Consider the following 18,364-nt stretch of genomic DNA (forward strand, 5'->3'; position numbering starts at 1 on the left):
CTGGGGTCAATCGACCCTGTCCCAGCCCCCATGAGGGAAGCCCCCAAAGGCTATGGTGATGTGGGTTATTCCTAGGCTGCTTCCCCAGAGAACTCTAGCCTGTTTCTTCTCCACAACCCCAGCCTGTGAGCAGGGAACTCAAGCCAGAGACAGCCAGCGGGCCCAACCCTGGCCTCACTCTTGTTCCTGCTGGACGCCTGCTGTGCTGGGGGACTGGGCCATCTCCCTTTCTCCATTCAGAGGGCTCCCTGGGAAGGGGACATGCAGCCTCTTGGTAGCTCAACTCTGACTTCTTCCTAATTACAGGGAGATTGTTTTCTTCCAGCCATGCTCCTTTGTGGTCTGGGTGGGTGTCACCTTCCCAGGCCAGCCCCATACCTTCATCCAGAGAATCCAGAGACACTTGGAAGAGGGCAACAGCCAAGCCGTGGGCTCCCCCACTGTCTGGCCTTGTGCTTTTGTTGGGGGGTAGCTTTTTCTGAAGGAGGATGCTTTGTATCAGAAAGCCAAGAGCTGTTCTCTCGAATACCCGTGTTCAAGAAACGCTTTCTATCCAGCTTTGGAAATTCGGGTCTGGAAGGAAGCGGCACCTAGGGTCCCCCACGACTTGTCTCACAGCCAGTGCAGAGCAGCCGCCAGCCCCCTCTCCTCTCCTCCCCAAGGCATCTTAAAACATTCCCTTGAAAGGGCCTCTCGACAGCTCATTACCTTGGCACAACATAGTCACCAAGCATCCTTGCATCCTCGGCCCAGGGAACTCTCCTCATATTAGTCCTATAAGGTAGGCAGCTCAGAGAGGATTAGACCCATTTTCCAGACAGCGAAAATGAGGTCACATGGTTGGTGAATCATACTCGCCACACTGTTTGATTTCTAGGCAGTGGGATCAGAGGGTAGTCTGGAGGTGGTGGGGGCGGGGCAGGATCTGGATCCGTGAAGCCAAGGAGATGGAATTGGAAGGATGAGTGATCACAGTTTCTGTGTCCAGAAAGTTCTACCTTGAGTCACCTGCTCTTCCCTGACCAAGACACCAGCATCTTCCCCACTGAGTGGTGGTGAATCAGCTCCAAGGTGCCCTCAGCCTCCTGACTTTCACAGGATCTGACTCAAGGTCTGTTTTAGGTGGGCAGTATCTGTGGAGCCTTCTGGTGTCAGACCCACATCTAAACAAGAGGAAACATCTGAGAAATATTCCTGAAGAAAGGACACCATGAACAGCGTTCAGGCTACGCAGAGAGAAGTGCGCAGGCTGCGGGCGGTGGCAGAGCTGCGTGCAGTCACATGGCAGCATCACAACAAGTCCTGCATGACTTGAGCACCGCTTCCGAAGAGCTGTGAGCACTTTCAGGTTTATTAGGCTATCTGACCTCATAAAATCCCACAAATGAGTGGTGATAGTTATTATAACCATTTTATGGATAAGGAAACTGAGGCCTAGAAAGGTGTTAAGTGATGTGTCCAAGGCCTAACAGCAAGGGAGTGAGGAAGTAGGGCTGGGTCTGCCCAGTTTCTAGAAGTTTCTCTCGGTGTTTGTGCATGGGACTCCCTTTTGTTGCCTACATTCCTACGAGGAAAGGTGTGGACAGAGGAGGTGACTGGCAGCAGGCTCAGAGAATTTCCCTGCACAAGGTCACTGAGAAACAGTGAGTCAGGCTCCCTTACATTGAGGTTAGTTTCCTCTTCACTTCTCCAAACAATTGTTGGGGAGTGAGCTCACTTGTTGTCTATTCTCAGATGAGGAGCTGGGGTATTTGCAGTTTGCCCCTGAAGGCTTTGATGGTTGTGGTGATCTGAAAAAGAGGCCAGTATTCTTGCCCCAGGACTCCTGCCCTCCTGACCCAGAGGTACCCCAGCCAGATGTGGGGTCCTCGCTAGCCCTGTCTGTGACCACAGCCTCTGCACTGGTTTCCTGACCATCCAATCCTCTCCATGACGGATCTTCCTCCAGCTCTCCCCGCCTCTCAGAAACTATCAGTGGAGTCCCATTCCTTCCAACCTCGGCTTGGCCTTCAAGGCCCCACCCAGTCAGATCCCAAACTGTCTTCCCAGGCTTGGCTCCTCCCGCCTTGTCCTCCTCTACAAAACCCTGTCTTCAGCCAAGACTGGAGGACTTGTCTAGACATGCTTTGTGTTTTCCCAGCTCCCCAGTTGACTGTGATATTATTCCCTTGGTCTGGAAAGCCACTTTCATCCTCTCTGCCTGATGGATTTCTATCTATCCTTCAAAACCTATAACAAATATGAGCTCCTTCATGATGACCTCCTTGATTCACCACCAGGAAATGATCCCTCCCTCCTGGGATTTCTCACTTGGCATGTGGGTCTCCACACAAACAATTCTCTGTGTGTTGTGGTGATGGTGTAAAGCTTCAGATGTTCGTAAAACTTCAAAGATTACAGAATTCTGCAATACCACTTGTGTGTGTGTGTGTGTGTGTGTGTGTTTGTGTGTTTGTGTGTGTGTGTTGGTTTGAGACGTGAGCATAGCCATGTAAAGCACCTGAACTTAAATGAGGGATTGAACCTTTACTAGGTTTGGAACATGTCAATCACTTCTGCTCTGCCAATGAACAGAGAGCCAGGCGACTCCCTCAGAGGAGAGACAACACTCGATATAAAACCCATAAACACTTGGAGGAAGAACAAATAGAGAGAGGAAGGAAGTGGACAGTGTGTACTGATCATTTACCATATTCCAGGCAGAGTTAGGAAATGTCACATGAACAATGAGCTCACTTTAAGGCTCACAATAGCTCTTAGAGGTAGGGGTTATTGCCCTGGTTTTGTGGATGTGTTCTGTTAAGGGTCGGGGTCTTCAGGAAAGACTGAGAGGAAGACTGTGTGCAGAAGGTTAATTGGGGACTGTTCACAGAATGAGCCCTATAAGGAACTGGGTGGAGGGAGAAGCTGAACGGCATTAGATTGCCACAAGGCCTCAGCTGCTCCCGTAGGGCACACTGAAGCTCAGGTGACTCTTCAAAGGTGTTCCCTTATCCAGGCAATGGGGCTGGGTCGTTGTACCCCCAGGAAGGGCATAACTTAGGCAAGACAGCTTCCTTCAGCAGAGGACAGTTCCTGGGGAGGGGCAGCACCCACTGCATGTTCAACTCTGGACTTGAGAGATGCCTGCCTGGTATGCATGCAGCACTGCGGGCAAGTGGGAGGATTAGGCATTGAACTCAGGCCTGTGCTTTGTCCTAAGGCACTGTGTGGCTTTCGGTCCATCTCAGAAGTCAGCCTGGTTGCCCTGTGCCCAAGAGGCATCTCCAGGAAGACCATGCCCAGAAAGTCCCTCAAGGAAATCACCCCCCAGAGAATAGTCTCCCCTTTTCTGAAGATCTCAGTGTCAATAGTAGTGAGAAGGCAGGTATTGCTGGTTAGTGAATGATGTGTTCTGATTCTTACACTTTGGAAACTTTGATGGTGGAATCCAAGAGTGAGATCCAAAATATTTCACAACTAGGAAAATATCCAGGACAGTCAGAGTGGGTGCTGGCAGCATTCATCCCAGCTGAATATGAATTAGATCTGATGGGCTCTGGAGGACAAGACTGCTGCTCTCCCCAAGTGCCATGTGCTGAGAAAGAACCCAGGAAGGGCTTTCTTCAGAAAACAAAGCTGAGAGGCACAGGTCTTCTGATTAAACTGAGCATTTGGTTCAGCATCTGAGGTGGAGGTAGTGATCTCTGCTTAAGCGTCTCCTTTTGCAAGGACCGTGACTTACTCAGGTCTGTATTCTCCTGTACCTGGCACAGTAAAGTTTGTTACATGAAATCCATATGACCCTGGGCAAGACACCACCCTGCCCTGTGCCTCAGTGTCCTTATTTATAAAATGAGAGCTTTCCAAATCCTGTTTCTCCTTGAAACAGGAGAATCTGGGGAATGATCTCTCTTAGGAGAAAGTAGGTGAGCGGGCTGGGTCCAGGGCCCCCTATCTTGCTTTACCCAGAGCAACTCCCCTGGTATTTGTTTATGCTTCCATACGGTTTCACTTAACCCAGCATTCCTCAGCTAAAAACAAAGCCTGGGAACCACCCGGCTGTAAATGATATCTGAGGTCCCCTGCACACAGCTCTGACGTGTGTGGATGTGAGTGAGAGAAAGGACAAGTGAACAAATGAAGGAGTGGATGAACTCTTCATGTATCTAGCTAAGGTGGGCCAGTCCCTGGCCACACCTGTTCTTGGAGCAGATGGACAGCTGTCCTGGGAAGTTTGGAAATTTACACAGGGCTAGATCAGAGCTCTCCCAATGTCCCATCAATTGCAGGAGACTGTCTGTTTCCACCAGGGCCATGGCCATGGCTGAGGCCTCCTCCCTGCAGACACCTCGGATGCCGCCAGGTCTGGGCTGCCCTTGTCTCTGACTCTCCCAATACGTTGACTCAGCTGAAAGAGATACTGACAACAGCAGCACGAGTCACTGGCAGGTTTGGCAAAGGAATCACTGGGTTTTCTCAGTGTGTGTCCCGGGGTGTGGCACTAGGTCTGCTTGCTTCAGCTCCCTTCCCTCACAGGGAAACGGCTCCCAATTTTGGTCTTGTTCTCCCTCCCTCCCACCATCCCTCCGTTCCTTCCTTCCTTCCTTTCTTCCTCCAAGGCAGTGGTTCTCAATCTTGACTGTACCTTGGAATGGCCCAGGAGACTTAAAAATTACTGATGCCCAGAAATTTTGATTTCTTGGTTTGGGGTGTGTGGCCATGGGAACAGGATTTGAAAAAGCTCCCCAGGTGATTCTAATATTCAGTCAAGGTTGAGAACCACTGGTCTGAGGACATGGAGTAGGGATCCCAACAACAGCCAAAACCACTTCTAGCCGTGGGTTTCAGATGTGTCTGGTTCTCAGGTGAACCAGAGCAGCAGATGCTAGATTTGGGGAGCTGTGGGGCACAGGCATCTGTCAGCAGCAAAGGAAGTAAAGGGAAGTGGAGGGCAGTGCATATCACCACCGCATGTCCCCCTAACCCAGCAGCTGAGTCCCGGTGGGTAGAGAGGCCTCAAAAGAAGCTGAAAGGGCTATTTTCATAAAGGGTCCTATGAGACTCAGGGAGGTCAGTCCTGTGTGGGCTCCAGGTGAAAGAGTGTGACGGTGTGGGGGAGGGGGCACAGGACACTATGAGGCTCCAGTGCACTAAGCACATCAGGTGGACAGTGTGGCCCTTTTGAAGGCACTTCAGGACAATGCCTTGGGCACAGGTGACAGCATTCTTACAGGGCATGCCAGCAGCAAGGCCCACCCTGGGGTGACCATGGTCTGCGCAGCATCAGAGAGCAAACAGCGTGGGGACAGTGAAGCTTTGGTGAGATGTGGCAGCCACTCCCAATGACAGTCCTGTTCACGAGCACATGTGGGTCACCCTCAAGGGGTCCCCAGATCACAGAGTGAGCCTCTGGCAGGCAGGAGCAAGTAAACTCTGGTCATTTCATTTCCGGGGACACTTGGATCACAAATATAAGCCACAGACCTGAAACTGGTGGTGGTGGTGTGATAAAGTCCCACAGAAGTGAACCAGAGAAGCAGACGTTTGCAGCCTTCTCTGAAATGATCCCCTGGTGGGATCAGTCCCCTGAACGGCTTTCACTCCTGTCCTCACCATTCAGTCAGGGTCTTCTCAACTCAAGGCCTTTCTGTGTGTACGTTCTCACTGTGAATTATTTGCTTTACTTCCTGTGCAAATTCTTTCTCTCTCTCTTTTTAAATCACATTTTCTCCTAAATTAGAAAACCTCTTTAATTGTTAGCAGGAGCTGAGGTTCTGCTCCTTGCATGGACAATATCATTAAACATTGGAAAATAAACAAACTGGAAAAGTTTAAGACATTTTCAAACCCTTTGCTTCCCAGAGGGCGTCTGGGGCCCTGGGCAGGACAAGGTTCTGCCGGCCTGGGTTTATATTGTGTTGATGACTTGACCCCTCCAGCTGTGAGAAGCCAAACTGACAGCGGGGTTGTTTTTACTAAACTTCCCCGGATCGCAAACTTGACTTGGGAGGCATCTGCGCTGATTTGCGCCGGGGTCTCCAGCGACAGCCCGGGCTTCCTCCGCGGGCAGAGAGCATGATGGGAGTGGGCCAGTGGCTCTCTGGCTGACAGCTGTTGTAAACCATCGCTGTCCTCCAGAGTTACTCCGCAGGGCCGGGGAGGCGAGGGGAGCCGTGGGAGGGGGTGGTGTGTGAGAACATTTCTTTCCATCTTGCTGAAATGTGAGTCTAATGAAATGATAATGAGGTTGTGGCCTTTAAGCTCCATTGAGCTTCTTGTGCATTGTAATTTTACCCAGAGTGGGGCTAGTTTTTGAAATGATTAAAACTATCGATTCCTAGGCCTGTGTGGCTTGAATCGGAATTCATTAGAGGCCCAGAGGTGAGGGGTAAACATTTCTCCCCAGTTCAGCTGGGAAACAGACCCCATCTTGTCTGTCTCCCACCTGTCCACCCACCTCTCCAGCAGACCCCTGGCAGCACAACCTGCGGGTGTGGGAACCCCTGGCAGCGCTGGCAGGCAGACAACAAATAGGATCCAGCATCCACGGAGTGACAAGTTATGGAAGTCCCAGCCATGAGTCGCAGCCTGTTTTCCTGGGACCCCTCCCTATTGCTGGAGGAGGGAGGCGCTCCGTGTTTAGTCTTGGTCCTATTTTCTTGTAGGCCTTACAAGTAAATGTCTTCTCTTTGAAAAGAAACACACAGAAACACAGAAACCCTCCAAAGTTTGACTCACAAAAATACTGGAAGGAGAAGCTCCAGCTGGGAGTGGTGGCTGACAGTGTGGCGTGAACTGGGATCTGTCGGGATAGACAGAGGGCTTCTCCCTCTGATTTTCGTTGTCACCACTGTTCTGGTTCCCGAGAGCGTAAGATGAATCTTTTCAAGTTCTCTAGAGCTGAGACAGGCTGGCATCTTAAAAAATAACCTTACTTTGAAAATGGTATGAAGGTTTCTCAAAAAATTAAAAATAGAACTACCATATGATCCAGAAATTCCCCTTCTGGGTATTTATTCAAAGAAATGAAACACTAACTCAAAAAGATATATGTACTCCCATGTTCACAGTGGCATTATTTATAATAGCCAAGACATGGAAACCACCTAAGTGTTCATTAATGGATAAAGAAAATGTGGTGTGTATGTAAGTATGTGTGTATATATATATATATATATATACATAACACACACACATATATATGGTGGAATATTATTCAGCCACCAAGAAGAATAAAATCTTGCCATTTGTGACAACATGGATCTTGAGGGCATTATGCTAAGTGAAATAGGTCAGAGAGAGAAAGATAAATATCATATGACCTCACATATATGTAGAATCGAAAAACAAGGAAAAAACTGAACTGAACAGGGTGAAGGTGATCAAAAGGTACAAACTTACAGTTATAAAATAAGTAGGTCATGGGGATGTAATGTACAGTATGGTGACTATAGTTAATAATACTGTATTGTGTATTTGAAAGTTACTAGGAGAGTGGATCTTAAAAGTTCTCACAAGAAAAAAACTGTTTCTATGAGGTGATGGATGTTAACCAGGCTTATTGTGGTGATCATTTCACAATATATACAAATATTGAATCATTGTAATACATCTAAAACCTAATATAATGCTAGATGTCAATTATATCTCGATAAAAATAAAAATAAATAAATAAAAATAAGGATGGCCGTTTTTCCTAAGTATGATTGTCTTGTTCTACCTTAGCTCCGTTCTTAGCTTAAAGGTGTTCTTGTCTTAAGGGCAGAAGCAACTTATATGCACTTGGCCCGACTCCCTGCCTGTGTCCATATTGGGGCTGCTATCTTAAAACTGATGGGTCTCCCATCTTAATCTCTTCTCTGACAAGCCTAAGAGATCACATTTTAATGGTCCACCTGGGGCCGCCTACTCAAGTGGAAGTTCTGGTCCAAGGTGCAGGCTTTTTCCACAGCAGCCTGGGGGTAGTGTAAATGACTCAAGAAGACAATTGGGGTGCTGTCCTCCACAAGGGGCAAAGCAGCCTGGCAAAAGTCCCCTTGACTCTCTTTCCCTCCTTTTTTACAGCCTCCCTGGGCAGTCGTGGTCATAAAATGCACAGCAGTCATGATATTCAGACTGGAGCATCAAAGTCTGCCTTCAAGATCACACACACCATGAACATGTCCACATTTTGGAAAGGCTGTGATATATTTTCAATTTTCCTGCTCGCCTTTTACAAGTCAGCATCACTATTCTAAAGCCCTTTTTATAAAAGGTGAGTAGGGAGTACTTCCTCTGGCTTTCTAATGGGTCCCCCAGACCACACTGCAACAGTCCTCTCACCTTTTTCTCTGTGCATCCCCCACTAGACTGTGGGCTCCTTGAAGGAAGGGCTTGCATTTTATTCCTTTTTGCATCTCATCACCCAGCACAGTGTCTGGCCCAAAACATAACTGGGCAGATGATTGTTGAGTGAATGAATGAATGAAGGAGAGAATCTATGATGGATATCATTTGATTCTCAGAACAACCATGTAAGTCAAGCAGGGCAGGGGCATGAGCTCTGATTTCCTGGAGACGGAAAAAAAAAACGGAAAGAAACAGAGCTCCAGGAGGGTAGGGCCTTGTTTAAGGCCACCTGACTCCTGGAGCCGGTGCCAGGGCTGCGGTGCAGTCTGGTGGCGCAGAGAGGTGTGTTTTGCTGCCCACGTTTGCGCTGAGGCTCGAAAGGCACCGCGCCATCTCACTGTCTCTCCCAAGGTGCCTCCTACACAGGTGGTTCCCAAGCGGTTCAGATCAAGGTCCCCTTTTATTTTCCCCCGCCCCACCCCCAGCACCTGGGCTTTGAAAGATTAGGCCTAGCAAATGAATTGCAATTATGCAGTAATAACGACTCCATTTTCTCGTTTTTATTAATAAAACACACATGCGACACGCCACTCAGCTTTCAGTGGGGAGAAAACAAGTTTCCCCACCCGGTGAATAGAATTCCACCCAGAGGCAGTTAACAAACCGCCTTCTGGGCTCAGGCGGCTGCGAGGTACTTGACGAGCCCTTCGATGGGCCTCCATTGAGCCGGCTGCTGGCTCTGGGTCTCTGAAGTCAGAGGAGACAGGGGCCATTTCAGCTGCTCCCAGCTTGCCTTCCCATCCCCGCTGGACTCAGCAGACCCTGACTTCTGGAGAAGCGTTACTGTGATGTGTCAGCTGCTCTGGGAGAGCCGAGAGTGATGTATCCAAGACCTGTCAGGAGAAAGGGTTTACGGTCAGTTAGGAACTGTAAACTCCTTCCCGTGGAATTGTCGGTGGAATTTTAATACTCTGTCTCCCTCTGTCTGGGCACTTCCTTCCACTCTTGGCCCGCTCCTCGATGCATATGGAGCAGGGCTCATGTGTGAGGGTCCCCGGGGAGAGTGCATGGTTTCACTCGGTCCAAGTGTCACGGCTGAAAATGAGAGGTGAAGCTCAGACCAGACTCCCACCTTCCCGCCGCTCCTGGGCCACGGCAGGGCCCCTGTCTTTCATTCTTCGGTGCTCCCCTCTCTTCCAAAGCAGGAGGGAGGCCCTGCCCAGGCCTGAAGCCAGCTGAAAAGTGGAACTCTAGCCCGGCTTCTCCTTCCTTCCTGTATTCAGGCAACAAACACTGAAGGCCTCCCTATGGAGGGCTCTCTGTGTGCGGGGCAGGGAGTGAGGAGCTGAGGCACCAGAGGGTCACTGTCTCCATCCTCAGGCACCCCTCACGGCTGCTGTTCAATTCTAATCACCCTACAGGAGAAACAAGCAGGAAAAGGGGGAAGAGGGTAAAATAAGACAGAGGAGGTCGCCAGAGGAAGGGTGTAATCAGGAGTGACCTCAAGAGGAAGTGAAGTAGAAAACTAAGGTTAGGGAAGCCCACATCGCCCCCTTCCTACAGAATGGCTCACAGTCCTCTGCTCCTCTCTCCAGAAAACTTGTCTATCACATCTACGCCAGGAACTCCGAAGCCTATATTTCTTGTCCAAACTTCAGTTTTGAGTGTCAGACCCACTGTGTCCAAAGGCTTTACCTGGAGGTCCCAGAGGCAGCACCTCCCATCAGCAGTTTATCATGTCTGACTTTCTTTTCCTCCTTTCCCACTAGACCAGAGCGGTCTGAGGCTATTCCCCATATCCGGGTTACATCTGTGTCCCCGGCACCCAGACAGCCCACGGGACATGTTGGGCATCCAGGAATATTTGTTGAAAAATGACCAGTACCACTTCATAGAAGAGGCAGCTTCTACAAGATCAGTATCCCTCGTTTTCCCCTGAAACACCCCTCATCTGTTTCCCCTCAAGGGAAAAGCCACACCGTGGCTACAACTCTCAAGACTGTTGCTCTAGTCAAATCAAAATAAAACTGGTGAGATTTCTTTGTCCCACAGGGAACTCCTTTGACCCATTTGGGGGTGGAAGGGGGTTGCCTGGACTTGCCTTTGTATCCTAAGTCTTCAAGCCCAGGGCTGGATTTGCATATGTTAATATGGAGAATGTAGCTATTTAATGAGAAGCAGTGGGCCATGTGGGTGAGCGGAATTCCTCAGAGTATTTTTTTCAGATGTCTTAATTCCCTCTCTTTGTTGTATTTCGGCAGATCCAGGTGTTTGGATTGAGTTGGTTCTGGTCTCCACTCCCCTCCCCCAAGCCTCTGAAACCACAGACCTTTCTAGATGCCAGACTCAGCTTTATGTCTGGAGGGTGATGGTGGGGAAGCACTCTGCCCACCTGAAAACAGCCCCAAGGAGATGGCCTGAGGGAGCTGGGGCCAGGGAGCCCAAGGCCAAGGGCTGGGGGCTGGGGGTGTTCCTGAGGGGGCTGGGAAGGAGAGGATAGAATTCCAGGGACCAGAACCCTCTACGGAGACAGCCCGCTGGGCTTCCAGCCCTCCATCTGGGTTCCACTAAAAACACATTTTACGTGTTTCTGTTGTTCTTAGGTCTGGGTTTATTTCAAGGGGAAAATTATAAAGAAACATCTCTGCCTTTATTTCAACAGCAGCTTGTACTTGGGTAGATTCTCATCTGTCTGGCTCATCCTGCCTGGAGGTGAAAGGAGGGGGCTAGGGTGGGGTCCCAGAGAGAAGAGGCCCCAGGAGGCCCCGAGAGACTGAGGCTCTAGGCTGTGCTTGCTGCCAGGGCTCCGGACCAGCGGGTCTGTCACCGCTGCTCACCTTCTCAGCTGATAACAGTAACAATGCCTGAAGAGGCCCGTGGTCTGAGGATCAGAGGTGGGGGCCAGGGAAACACAGGGCAAGGAGAGATCTGCTGACACTGCCCTACTTGGGAAACCTCCACAGACAGAAAGGCAAGTGACCGTCCTCACAGGTGTTTGAGCCCAGGGCGGCATTCAGCACGTGACCACTGAAGTGAGTCTGGGTTTTGTCCTGATAGGAAGCAGGAGCTAGCAGAGGAGTCAGGTTCTAACCCAGCCTGGGATTCCCCAAGGTGACCCCAAGCCCTTGACCTTGAATCAGTCCTCACCTCAAAGACACAGAGAATGAAGGTCAGAGCTAGAAAGGCCCTTGGCCACCAAGCCCAGTGCTGCCATTTCACAGGTGAGGAAACCAAGGCCCAGGGAGGGGAAGCTGCTTGCTCAGGTCACACAGCAGGTCAGTGGGTAGACCAGACCTCCATCCCAGGCCTCGTACTGTCTGGCCCTTTTCTGCCACGCTGCTTGTGAGGGTAGGTGGCCAGATCTCCACCGCGGGGCCAAGAGCTCTCATAAACACGCCCTTCATGGACTCAAGTGTACGTATGCACACACACCTATACCCTTGGACCTGTCAGCAGAGCTCAGCAGTACCTCCCCTGCCCTCACCCCCACTCCCAGCACCGCTCCAAGCAGACACAGGGACTCTGAACACCATGATAGATACAGTCCTGTCTCTGCACAGAGCTAGTGTCAGACACAAAGAGAGAATTCGCAGCCCAGGCGCAAGGCCCTGGCCTTCACCCACCAGAGAGCAATTCTTACAGAGCTCTCTTCCTCTGAGAAGGGGCCTCGCAATGACTCAAGTTGACCTGCTTGGGAAGGGTTTGATTGCCCCCTGGTGGCCATGTCTGGCATCTTCAGCCCCAGCTCCCCAGGGCCTCCATCTATTCATTCAGCAAATTTGTACTGAGCCCCTTGCTATGGGCCAGGGACCTGAGGGGTGAATAGACTGCAGGAGATTGACATGCAAAGCAAAAATTATAATACAAGTTGATTAGTGCTATTATAGAGGTAAGCTTAGGGTAAAAAGGAAGCTAAAAAAGAAGGAAGGGGAAGAGGTGTCATTCCAGCTTCTAGGCCAGGAGCCTAAGACTCCTTAAGGGGTATGGGGTGATGCTTCCCAGGCTATGTATAAGCAACCAATGATTAACATTCATTTGTCTAGGAGTCTACAGTTTCCTAAAAGATTGCATTTGCATTTTCTAGTTTATCCAACTGATAGTCTTATGAGGTATGTATAATTGTCCCCATTTTATAGATGAAGACACTGAGGCTCAGAGACACTTAGTGATTTGCTCTAAGTCAGAGTCTTATAATTGACTCTTATTTGATTAGTACAGTTTCCAAACTACTCCCGCTGGACCAGAAGCCCCTGGGAGGTGGGTGCACAGGGAAGGGCTGCCGGTGGGACTGACCACCTCTGAAGGGTTGATAAGGTAGGGGTTAGAACAACTCTTTCCTATCCCCCAGGGAGCAGACTCCTCCTCTTCTAGAGCTGCACTGGTGGGCCTCACAGGGCAAATGCAAACTGGAGAGTCCCAGGCCCAGTGACTACATGACATTCTCATCACACGCAGGGAAATGATGGACACGAGGGATGTTTAATTTCCTCTTTGCTGGCCCAGGGCATATAGTTAGCTCTGAGCTTGGGAGCACAGGGTGCCCTGAAGGCCCTCTAGATGGGGTCCTTAGAGCCACTCCAGGTCGGGGGCACAACTCCATGAGGAACTTCATCTTCCACACCCCCCACCATGGCCAAGCACAGGCTGAAGGTCCCAGGTCCCTGTTAAATGAAATGAATAAAAACTCTGGTGCATTTGTTTAAAAACACCAGAATCAAGCGGCTAACAGCAGCAGGGCACAGCCTAGGCCATATCTGAGAAATCACCCACTGCTGTCAGCCCTGGAGAGAGACACCTTATGTTCCTGGCCACAGGAGGATGTGGGTCCATTTAGGCTCCCCTCTCATCCTTGTGACCAAGAGCTAGTTCATCAAGAGGTCCTGCCTACTCCCTCCCCAGACTGTCTCAACAACCTCACTGCTGCCCCAGGGTCCAGGTCCCATCATCTCTGCTTAGAAATCCAGTGTGTTTCCTAACTCTTCTCACCCCTTCTCCCCACAGCTTTTCTCACAGGGCAGGACCAGTGTCTCAATCTCACATGCTGGGCTCCCAGAATATACAGACATCTCATACGGTTGGGAAGCTGTCTTTGGGAAGGGGCTAGAAAGGGCTGAGGGGAAAGAGCAGGGTTGAAGACAGCCTCAGTGTAGTAAAGCACGGAGGTGGGCTTAAATGTGAGAGGATGTATGCAGGACTGACGGGCTGGGCTACCGTGCATGTCGACATTTAGGTGAAAGAGGATGTTCAGACTCCGCTGGGGCTCAGAGTGACTTGTACCTCCCCCAGGATTCTAGGCCTTTGTGTTTTCTAATGAGCTATAAAATGAAGATCCCAGGAAGCAGAGTGTTCCAAGGACAGGACTCAATTAAGAAGGTCCTTTGGACTGAAGGCATTGACAAGAGATGGGGAATTTAGATTCAGTGAACCTTCACTGACAGCCTACCATGGACCCAACACTGTGATAGGCACTTGCTCTTATTTAATCCCATTTAATCCTGACCACAGTCCTATAAAGTGATGAAACTCAGAGAGGTTAAGTAACTGGCTCAAGGTCACAGAGCTGGTAATTGACAGCACTAAGATTCAAATCGAGGCCTCCTAACTCCACTGTGATTTGTTACAAGAGCATCTTTAGACTTTGCTAGTTTCTGGACATGATGTGGAGACTTCCATGAAGGAGTCAAATATTTGGGAAGCCAGATATTCGAGGGAGGGAGTGCCAGGTATTTTTACATAAGCAGATTGCTCCTGCCATGGAGTCTGATTTCCCTGCCAGCTCTGTGCTATCCCAGGACACACATTCCCTGCCATGCGTTTGGTTTTGTCAGTGCTCTATAGGACTGCATTTCAAGGACTCCATCACTCCCCAAGCATACAAATGTCTCTCCTTCATTCTTCCTGTTAAGCAGATTTAAAGAATGAACTAAGAATCTTGGCCACCATTAATTTCACAGCCTACAATTATTTGCATCCCCCTCCCCTTTTTTTTTTTTTTTTTGCTTGAATCATTTTAAAAAGCCCTTATGATTTTTTTTTAATCCCCTTTGGTAGAGCGATTCCATTCTGTTCTCTCTTAACCTCCTCTCTCCTGAATGTCTCCCACCCCCCACCCTCACCACGGAAAGCTTTAAATAATGCAGCAAATTCTTGTTTCATTTCCTTTTCTCTGTTTCCAGATGGATTTTTCTCCCCAGAACATCCCTGGGAATCATTTCTGTCAGATGCTTCACTGCATGTCCCTTGGTCTTTGCACTCATCTATCCCCGCCCCACCACCTCCCTGAAATTGCATTTTGCTATTTTAATTACAGTTTCTCTTGCCATACTTGAGGGTTTTTCCTATTGCAGTCCTCTACCTTGCTTAGATTTTAATCCTTTCTTCCAGTGCAGAGAATTCATTAAGATTTCTAGATTCCTCCATGTTGCTTCCCTAATAATGAATAATTCTTAGTCGATGTTCTGATTATTCAGATGCGGAATGAATTTGCTAAGCAGTAGGGTTGGGGTGCCCCGTGTGAACTAGTGGCCCCATCCAAGTGCAGATCGAATCACCACCCTGGAGATGGCATGTCCCTGGGTCTGTCTGGTCACTGCCATCCTGGGACTGACCGTCTCCTAGACCCAAGGAGTGGCCGGAGGGCAGCTGATCACATGCCTCTGCCTCCTTGGCCAGCTGGTGAGAGCTCCGGGGACAGTCTGTCTTTGGGTTCCAAGAGTTGCTCCTGGCAGGCTGGGCTGGGCTGGCCTTGACCACAAACTATCTAGGTCACCTGCAGCTGTTTCCCAGGTGCCTGCTGGACCTGTGGGCTGAGGCTGCAGCTGGAAATGAATCGGGGCAGGAAGCAACAGGGAAGTAACCTGTGTGACTAGGAAACTGACGGGACCTCTGTGCGAGGGGTGGACTGGAAAGCAGTTCTCTGATGCATTCCAGGCATAGAAGCTGAGCTACTCACCACAGAGAGGAACTACTTGAAAGCTACCACCCATCCTGTTTGGGCTCACAAGCCTGTCCCTGTTCTGCCCTTCAGGCAGGTATGTAGGTCAGTACTGGTGAAGGTCATTTACTGGGGGGAGAGTGTAAACTTCAGCTTTGAGCCTGGCTCAGTCAGAAACACTGGGTGCGCGAAGGTGACCTAAAAGCCCCCGGGAAAGGGAGATACACCGATAGCTGGGTAACCTAGGTGGGTCACGTTAGCCCCTGAACCTCAGGGCTGATGCGATATGAGGTCCATGAAGGCCAGTAATGGGCCACGCTGATATGATTACACAAGTGAGGGCCTGCAAGGGGCATCATTCTCTTGTTTGTTCATTGCTTACCTCATTCTGTAAGGGATTTGAGGCAAGAGACCCAACTGGACAATGGAGAAAGGAAAAGTGATGTTCCGATCCTAAAGCATAAGGTCTGAGATTGTCTCCAGTGGGAGCAGAGGAAGTAAACAGGAGGGTGGTCCCGTAGAGCCAGGTGAGTAGGGAGAATGCAGAGGCGGAGGCCGTGGGGGACGGTGGGCAGGCTGCTCGGGGGAAGTAGGAGGAGCAGGAGGAGTGGAAGGGCTATGCCTTCCTAGTGAACTTGCCTTCTTGTCCTGGAAGGTTTCTGCATCGGGAACAAGCAGGCACACAACTTCTAAGACACCAAATAAGGTAGCAGAAAATGAGGTAAATAAATGGTTCGAAAAGTTTACATTATTTTGTGAACATTTCTGACACTGACTAGGTGCACTTTGTAAATGATGCTTTTCTGTACAGAAGATTTGTTCGTAAGTTTGCCTCTTAGACTTCCTGTAATAGTTCAAGGGCAGGAGCAGTGTCAAGGAGTGGCTTAGAGAGCTTTTCCTCTTCATTGGCCATTCCCTCAAAAAACACTAAATAAAAATAATGTTTTTTGACATGGGCAGCTGATGTAAATCAACTTATGTATGAGGTGAATATAAGCCCCTTTAGAAAAGTTGCTGTTTTAAATGATCCTAAAAGAATCAGCTGAACGCCCACCATGATGTGGAGACAAGTCCTCAGTTCTTGCTTCCAACCAGATTGCTGTTTCTAAGTCTTTCTAAGCTTAGAGTCCCCACTCCAGGAGTGCTCGACCAGGGCCGGCTAGAGGGAGAAGCTCAGAATGGTCTGGAGCCATGAGGAATGAGTTTGTGGCCCAGGAGTGATTTCAGGTGGTCCAGATGCAGGGAAGGCAGGAGGTACACTTCCTCTGGGGCGGAGGACGTGGTCCATGGTGGAGGTGGGAAAGAGTCTGACTGTTCAGGGAGATGTAGGGGTTGGTCTGTCGAAAGGGTGGGTGTCTGGAAAGGAGAAGAAGGAGGTGAGGTTGGAGTGACAGTGGCCAAGGAGGCCTTGGGTGCAAGGTGAAGGAGGCAGCTCTGTGTCCTTGAGTGGGACTCTCTACTGAAGGCTTCCAAGCCCAGGAAAGCTGGGGGAAATTTGGACTTTAGGAACATGGATCATGTGTAAGATAAACTGGAGGGTGGAGGCTGGCCAGGGAGGTCAGTAGGGAGGCTTTGGCACTGAGTCCAGCATGAAAATCAAGGGCCTGGACTAGTGTGTCTGGTGTAGAAATGAAAGGTTAGAGAATGAGGGAAATGGCAAGACATGACAATAGGTGGGGATAGCCCGAGAGTGGGAAGACTTGAAAGCTACGAGGTGAAAAATGCCCCAGAAGCAGGGGACATGGGTACTTTGTATTCCCAGAGGAGACGGCTACTCAGGCGAGTTACCACTGTCCAGCCCTTGCTACGGTGTACACAGGAGCGGCGGAGCCTTGCAGGCCTCCTCCAGGAAACGGCAGGCCGAGGCAGGTAGGGGTTAATGTGGTCTGCAAATAAACCAAAGATTAATCCTCAACAGTACTTAATGCAGGGTAAAATGTGATAAATTATTCACATCGTACAGCGTAATAAGCAGGTTGAATCTGTGGCACTAGGCCTCTTGAGCTGTATTTTACACTTAGGTCGTCCTCTTATTCCTCTTATTTAATCATTTTCAGAACACCTGACTTAAATAGGTATTTCAGGCCTCATTTTTTCCCCCTGCAAAAATAAATGAGATCATACATTCATCTCATGACATTCTGACATTTACCATACTCTTTTATTAAAATACAGGTGATTAGAAGGAAAAGGGCTCAGTAATTAGGCACGGGAGGGGCTAAGAACACACTTTTCCTAAGGTTATCCCTTCTGGCCTTCGCAGAAGAGGAAGGTCTGTTCTGCAGAGAGCCTTCAGAAAGCTCATTTGCATATGAGATACTCCCAATTTATGGTTTGTCTGAGGGAATGAAATCTGTCTCTTTCGAGCTGACAGGGATCCTCTTTCCTGTGGAGTGGGGTGTCTGGGTAGAGGTTCTCAAAGCCCTCCAGGGTGTCTGTAAAATGTATTATCATGAATGGGGCTTCTTAGCCAAGAGCCTCCCACGCGTAGGCAGCCGTTCAATGGCTCCAGTCTCTGGCAGCTAACTGCCCTGAACAACTGCCCTGAACAATGGGGAGTTTGCCTTACTTTCCTCAGGCAGTCTTCCCACAAAGGGCACAGATCCCTCTGCGGAGAAGTTTCTTGGGGAGGAAACATTTCTTTTTTTCCTAATTAACTTTTTGGTGGGGGTGGTAATTAGGTTATTTATTTGGATGGAGCTAATGGGGATTGAACCCAGGACCTTGTGCACGAGCTAAGCGCATACTCTACCACTGAGCTATGCCCTCCCCACCTTTGGGAGGGACCATTTCTATTGTAGCTCTGCTGTCTGTGGAACTTAATGTCAGTGGGGAAGTGCTAGAAACTCCCTGAAGAGGAGAATAAACTAAGGCATCCCTGAGAAACAGGAAGAGAGCAGGGAAAGTAGAGAGCCAGCTGGGAGGTGGTGGATTAAAGAATCAAGCCCATGAGAAGAAACGGCCCCTAGAGAAAGGCAAGCCTAAGTGGAAGGTCACGTGGGCAGGGAACAGCCAGGGCTGAGGATGAAGTTTTGGGAGAGAGAATTATTAGGGCTCTCAGAATGAAAAAAGAGCCAGAAAGGAGGGATATGGGAAGAGGTCAACCAGAGACAGAGCTCC

The 18,364-nt window shown here is 49.6% G+C and overlaps 1 long non-coding RNA gene across 1 annotated transcript; it reads left to right on the plus strand.

Annotated features, from left to right (window-relative positions):
• Window positions 1–1,014: 1,014 nt before the first annotated feature.
• LOC140696977 (uncharacterized) lies at window positions 1,015–10,359 on the plus strand. Its single transcript, XR_012073774.1, has 3 exons — window positions 1,015–1,334; window positions 8,047–8,236; window positions 10,080–10,359. It is a non-coding gene; the product is annotated as an uncharacterized lncRNA (long non-coding RNA).
• Window positions 10,360–18,364: the final 8,005 nt, after the last annotated feature.

Source organism: Vicugna pacos, chromosome 1 (assembly GCF_048564905.1).
Source record: "Vicugna pacos chromosome 1, VicPac4, whole genome shotgun sequence".
Lineage (NCBI taxonomy): Eukaryota > Metazoa > Chordata > Mammalia > Artiodactyla > Camelidae > Vicugna > Vicugna pacos.